Raw genomic sequence first — 7,362 nt, 5'->3', positions numbered from 1 at the left:
ACTTCTCAAATATGATGGATAGTGGCTTAGCAACTTCATCCGCCAGTTCCCTCGGGTCCCATGGATGGATCTCACCGGGTCCCATGGACTTGTGCACCTTCAGGTGCCTTAGATGGTCTCGAACCTGGTCTTCTCACACAGTGGGCGGCTCTTCATTCTCCCAGTCCTCGCCTTTGCCTTCTGCAGCTTGGGCAGTGAGGCTCGAGCACTTGCCGGTGAGGGCCGAGGCAAAAAGTCATTGAGTACCTCTGCCTTCTCCATCTCCCGTTTTGTTCCGGAGAGGGCCCACATTTTCCCTCATCAATTTTCTTTTCCTTCTGTCCTGCACTCACAGTTCCCTTTCAAAAGGGAACTGGTCCTGCTTTCAAAATAGATAATGTAAGTACCTATTGCCAAGGGAGGATTGAAACAGTGATCCTGATCTGACACAGGCATCTATTTTTGACGTTCAGGGAGACACCCAAGTATGAAAGAAGGTCTGGTTTAACACATTCCTTTCACCAGCTTTTCCTTTTGCTGTCGTATCTTATTGCTGAGACCTGAGTTAGTGCTATTTGGTGTGTTATGTGTTTTACTTCAAACAAAATGTAAGAAGCTGCCTGACATGCTGTAGGCTCTGCCCTGGAACAGGCCTGCTCAGTATACTGACAACTCTGAATCTGATTCAGAGATACCTACCTTCCATGTGTATTTTATAGGGAGTGTAGTTATACACTTCAGGGCTGTGGATTCCTTTCTGGAGGGTTAAGGGTTGGAAGCGAGGCGGTGTAGTGCCAAGCAGCCAAGGACCCTCAGTCCTTACCTAGCTCCAAAAATTTGATGTTCTTCAGCCTTTTTAAGTTCTCTCTGTTTCTGGGTGGTTTTCACAACAGTCTTTGGTGATTTGGTTTTTTTGGGGCAGGGGATGGGGGTATTTTTGTCTTTGCTCGTCATTTAGGGCATCTAGCATAGATGTGCCTCTAGAGGATTTTTCAGTGTAAGTGCAAAAGACAGAAATAAGATAGTAGCTTTCTTTTAAGGAGAGTCATTTTGAAGGGAGAAAAGCTCTAGACAAAAGCATAAGAAATTAGTTCAGAGACTGTCTGTAAATATTAGGTAAATATTTCATCAGTGAAATTGGTCTTTGAGTTAATAAAACCAAGTTGCTGGAGCCTTCCACTTAGGTTTAACAAATCTCCTTGCTTCTGCATGCAATTCCTTCACTAGTAAATGAGGTAAGTTTCTGTATTAATAAGTTGGTCTGTTTAGATTTGTATACATTTAAACAGGATGCTCAAGTTGATGATTCTAGTTAAACTACGCTAACTACATAGTCCCTGTGGAGTATGTCCTGTGAGCTGTGCTTCCCAACTGGTGGGAGGGAAGACACTGAATCGGTTTTAACACTGTGGCTGGTGACACCAATCCAATCCTGGAATAGCCAGGAGAGTGGGACAGGGTGTCTGGTGAGCTGGTATTAGGAAGGGGAGACCCTGGAAGGAGGATGTTTCCAACAGGCGCTTCATGGGTTCACTAAGTGTTGGCTTGCCTACTTTTTTTTGTTTTGGTTTTTTCCTCCAACTGTTCTGGGCAAGCTGCCAAAAAGGAATCCCAATAAGCAATTCATGAGCTAACAAGAACTAAAATGATATTGGTGTAATAGGCTATTTCTGTGTCTCTTCCCTTTCTCCCCCTCTCCTCCTCTAATAGGAGATTTTACTACTTGGATGACAAAAAAAACCCCAAAAAAGCCATACAGGAGGTGCCCGGGTCTTCTAGTGGCTGCAGCCCACCCCGTTAGAAAGGCTCAGCCTTGAAAAGTGAGGTTGGTTTTCCTTTTTGGCTTTGGAGCCTAAGTATGGGCACCTGACCAAAAGCAATCGGGATTTGGTGACGTGTGTTGCCTGCCAATAGGCTGAGCTACCAGGACATGTGTCCTCTCCCTGCTGGCGCTCGCAGGCTGCTGGGGTTTTTGTTGTGTGCCTGCATCCTGACAGCTGCATGGAGCAAGTCCTGAGAAACTGTAAGCCTCTTTTGCCCTGACGGTGAAGATAATGATACTTGTCAACCCCTATAAAAGCATTTGCATGCTTTAAGTATTTATGATGTATTGGTATGAAATTACAGGTGCAAAATAACTTAGTTGATGTCAGAGATTAATGCATATTTTCCGCCAGTCAGCATTACTTGGAGATGGCTGTTCTTGTTGACTGAAAAGTTCAATTTTCAAAACATTACTTGGAGATGGCTGTTCTCGTTGACTGAAGAGTTCAATTTTCAAAACATAGTTTCAGCTCTTGTATTATTTGGAAAAGTTTTATGTCCAAGATAGTGTTTAAAAATGAAAACAAATTTTAAAAGCCCCCACACTTAATTCTATGCATTTACTTTTTGTGGATGGATTGAATATATTATACAGTTGTCATTCTTACGGCAGTTTAAATATAGATGTGGTGTATTGATTGAGAGTGTTGGAGATGTTGTAGTTGAAGTCAGAATTTAATTTCTCAGGTTATGAGATTTGTTACTGAAATTCTAATAGTCTTTATATTGAATCTGGTATGTGGATTCCAATTTCTAGTATTTTTGAATGGATATGTTTTGTAAATGCTAAACACACTCTATAGCTGTAGATGTAATCCATCTTTAGTTTGGGATAGTGTAAAATGAATCAACTCCCAGTTAAAAATCTGTAGAATACTATATTGATTTCTGTGTTAAAATCCCCCTCCAAAAGTAGTTGGGACTACTCGACTGTTTTTCTTAACTTGTTTATTTACGAGGATCCTGAAAAGTTTATTTGGAGGAAGGAGTTTCCACCATCTGTCTTAGTTCACTTGTATTCTTACCTACAATTAGTAGCCTATCTAAAAGGAGAAGCAGGAAATGATCTCTTAGATGGCACACAGCCTGTGGCTCTTCCCTCCAGATGAAGATTTGGTATGGTTCATTTGTGCCTTGAGCACGCTGGTACAGCTTACCTTACAAGGCCCCTACCTGGGACTAACTTTCCATTTCTCCTGTTTAAGTACTGTGTCTGTGCTTTCGTGTAGACTGCTGGTTTGAAACCTTTTTGTAGTTGGGCCTCTCAGTGCTGCCTTCTCCAGAATCCCTTGCTGTTGTCTCTTCTGTCCTTCTTATTGTCTTCTTGCCTTCGCCCTTGCCAGTGTGGTGCTTAAGGTGAGCAAAGCGGCAGAGCCTGTCCTTGTGATACACTGCACACTCGGCTTTGGGTCTGAGCTGGATATTGTTCCCAGCCAGGGGTCCCTGCTTTAGGCCACTGGGTTTCCTTGGCCAGGATGCTTGTAGTTGCGTTGCGAGGTGCCAATACACAAATTGGTGTTGCTTGGGCCTTGGCTGGTAACTTTTTTAGTTCTGAGCTAGCTAATGGTGGGGACAGTGGAAGACTGGTCTTCAGGAAATAGCATATGGGCTTCTCCTGCCGTTCTGCTCCCAGTTTGCTATTCAGGTGTCAAAGACCATTTGGGATATTTTTATTTTTTTAAGGTATCTGCATTTGGACTTTGGGTGGCCTGGCCAGGTGATGGATCTGATGTACACATTAGTGACAGCAGAACTTGAAGGTGGAATGACGCCTTTCATAGTAGAGTAACTTTTGGATTTGGACTAGATTTGTGTGACTAAATGTGAGAGGGAATTGGTGTGTTCTTGACAGGAGGCCTTTGGCTCTAGCAGCTTGTTGACCTTTTGGCCTTGCAGTAGGTTTTGTTAGTTCAGGCTTTTCCCTAGCAAGCAATCTGGCTGTTCTGTTGTTTCTTTTTGAGTTACTTTTTTGGGACACTAATTGAATTTAGTTGCTTTCATGTTTGATTGTTTCACATGAGCGGTGCTTGCAATGTTAAGTTCATCCTGAGATTTGGAATCTGTATCTCATAAAACTTAAAACCAACGTACAATATCTGGAAGTGTTACTTTCAAAAGATTTAGCTTGGGTATTTTGGATCATCTTACTTGTATGTTATATTGCACATTCACTGAAAGGACAACAGAATTCATAAAGAACAACTTTGCAAGCATTTTTAAAAATTGAGATCAGAACCCTTTTTAAAGCATGAAAAATCATTTTTTGATCAAAAAAATTTTAATCAGTATGGCCTGCAAAGCATTCATGTAGATGGTAAATGAAGTTGGCTGAAAGGAAGTTGACAGTATGGGTAATTGTGTAACTAAACTAACTAGTGATAGACTTGCACATTTTACTCACTACTTCCTCTGCTCAATTTGCTGTGTTGATTCAGGGAAAAAAGTTGCCTCTTCTCCTAGCAGGGTAATCCCAAACGGGACGGATGGGGGATTAGTCCCCTTGTTGCTGGTCCAAAACAGAAATTTGGGAGGTGCCAAATTCCATTTGTCTGAAAGTCTTCCCTGTTAATTTGTCTCTTGTGATCAGTGAAGTTGGAGAAAATACTTTTGATTTTCTGGGAAGTATCTAAACAAAAAATTTTGGATGTTACATTAAAAAAAAAAAAAGAATAGTGAACTTGATTTGCATATGCACTCATTTTCATGCAATTTCTGTTTCCTCTATGCAAATGTGGCCATTTTTAGAGCAACTCATGCAGATGTCTGCTTGATTCTCTGTGGAAGTTCAAATAGTTCAAACTAGTAGCAGTTCCTTAACTATAGCATTAACTCCTTAAAGTGAGAACATAAACAATGTGGTGAGCTTTTTCAGTAGTGTTTTACAGCTTTCAACAAGATAGTGTTCAGTGTGGAGCTTATTTTTATACTATATATTAGCTATATTTATAATGTTTAATAGTATGTGAACAACACTGTTTTGGTCTGGATTACATAAAGGAAGGAATAAAATTTCTTTATTTGTGGCATGCTAACTTTTTTGATACTTTCTACACTTGATTTCTGTGAATATTTCTGTTTTCTGCAAAATTAAGTGCAAGCTTAAGGTTTATATTTTGGACTCATAACATGCTGTTCTTGTATCACTAGAATGAAACACTGATTTATCTCCCCCCCCTTTCCTCTATGCAAATGTGGCCATTTTTAGAGCAACTCATGCAGATGTCTGCTTGATTCTCTGTGGAAGTTCAAATAGTTCAAACTAGTAGCAGTTCCTTAACTATAGCATTAACTCCTTAAAGTGAGAACATAAACAATGTGGTGAGCTTTTTCAGTAGTGTTTTACAGCTTTCAACAAGATAGTGTTCAGTGTGGAGCTTATTTTTATACTATATATTAGCTATATTTATAATGTTTAATAGTATGTGAACAACACTGTTTTGGTCTGGATTACATAAAGGAAGGAATAAAAATTTGTGATTTGTGGCATGCTAACTTTTTTGATACTTTCTACACTTGATTTCTGTGATGTTTTCTGCAAAATTAAGTGCAAGCTTAAGGTTTATATTTTGGACTCATAACATGCTGTTCTTATCACTAGAATTTCAACAAGATAGTGTTCAGTGTGGAGCTTATTTTTATACTATATATTAGCTATATTTATAATGTTTAATAGTATGTGAACAACACTGTTTTGGTCTGGATTACATAAAGGAAGGAATAAAATTTCTTTATTTGTGGCATGCTAACTTTTTTGATACTTTCTACACTTGATTTCTGTGAATATTTCTGTTTTCTGCAAAATTAAGTGCAAGCTTAAGGTTTATATTTTGGACTCATAACATGCTGTTCTTGTATCACTAGAATGAAACACTGATTTATCTCCCCCCCCCAATATGGCAAGAGTTAGATTGGCATAAAGTTCATATAGTTACAATATGGAGCCCCCACTTTTAGTCTATGCACCAAGAGCAGCGGGGGAGCCGTAGCATTGGGGAAGGGAGGGGAGAGCGTGGGAACATTCTCCGCTTCACTTTTTCAGGAAAAGATGCGAAAGGAAGAATGTTTATTTTGTATGTAGCATGTTGGAGATCTCATTACAGAAAGTGTAAGACATAGCATTACCCACATGCCTAGTGTTGAGAACTGTAGCTTTCCTCTCTCTAAATAAATATCTCTTTAGATGCTGAAGATATAAGCTGTCCTCTTTAAGCTTTTGTGTTGATTTTATTACAAGGGAATATTGAAGTTGAAGAATTGAATAAGTACCTGCAGGTTTGACTATGAAATTGTCTAGAAGTAAAACACAATGATTTATCATGTTGGTTTATGCAGAAAATATGAAAACACCATTTTTCTCTGTTCGTTGCATTTATGTCCTTTTAGGATGTAGCAGTTTTACGTATTGGCTAAATATCAGACAGTTTCAAATGATCAGTTCAGTGTCTTAGTTTGATCCTGAAAGGCTCAGTGTGTAATCAGAACCACCAAATTGTGGTGCATCTCTAATATGCTTGTCTAATTCAGTGCTGTATAGCTTGAAAACCCCTTCTTAGCTTTTTCTACTTTTGGTGCTAATTAACATTTAGATGTTTCATGATAATTTCTTAAGTTCCTCTGCAATGTGAAATTCATGTCTACTTAGGGAAAATAATCACCAATTTACTTATACAATGCATATAAATTAACCAACTCTTTTGTTCCATCTACATTCATATGCAATCAAGAGAACCAGTTTAATCATGCTTTCCACTGTAAGGCACCATAGCTTGTAAAGCAAGGAGAAAAATATTTTCAGCTATGCATATGATATCAAGACCTCCTAGAAAATTCTGTTTTTAATGGGTTTATTGCATTTTGACGCATTCAATGTGAATATTGAGAGAAGTATAAAGTAGTTAGGAAAGAAAGTAATCAGCTTTGAGTACTTTAATACGGGATGCTGATATGCGTATGGGAATTTCTGCTGTGTTTTATCTGTTTATCATGTTTTAAAAAGTGGGGATACAAAAGAATATTTGCTCTAGATCTCAGAAGCAGAACCATCTGCAGCAACGACTTCCTGAAAAACTTGTGCGTCTGTTGTTCTAGTGGGTGTGAGACTATCCGGCTCTATATGTTGTTTTATCCTGCTATGTCTTGCCTGCTTCTTGATCTGTGGGATTTTTGTATCATATGTATGTGTCAGAATAAATTATGTGACTGAATTGCTACCTTGTTTCTTCAGACAGGTGAAAATAAGAAATTTTGACTGAAAATAAAATCTTTATTCCCCAGCCATTTTGACAATATTAGTACAGGTTTCATATCTCAAATGTAAAAGCTAAAGGAACATGTTGTTGTTGAATTAAAGGGCTCCTTCCAGTTATATCTGGATTATTCTTTTAAGTGCTCAGGGAAAAAAGCCTATTAGAAATTACTGTTTGATATTAGCCTTGTATGTCGCAATTGCTGCAGTAAGGAAAAGAATGTCCTTATTTGATCAAATCAAGTTATGTGTATGTGTAGGAGAGGGAGAGAGTGGCCTGAAGTGTGACTAGTAGCTAGGACAAGATAAACTGA

The sequence above is a fragment of the Aptenodytes forsteri genome, unplaced genomic scaffold (assembly GCF_000699145.1).
Source record: "Aptenodytes forsteri isolate BGI_AS27 unplaced genomic scaffold, ASM69914v1 Scaffold70, whole genome shotgun sequence".
NCBI classification, from domain to species: domain Eukaryota; kingdom Metazoa; phylum Chordata; class Aves; order Sphenisciformes; family Spheniscidae; genus Aptenodytes; species Aptenodytes forsteri.
This window is presented reverse-complemented; position numbering follows the sequence as displayed.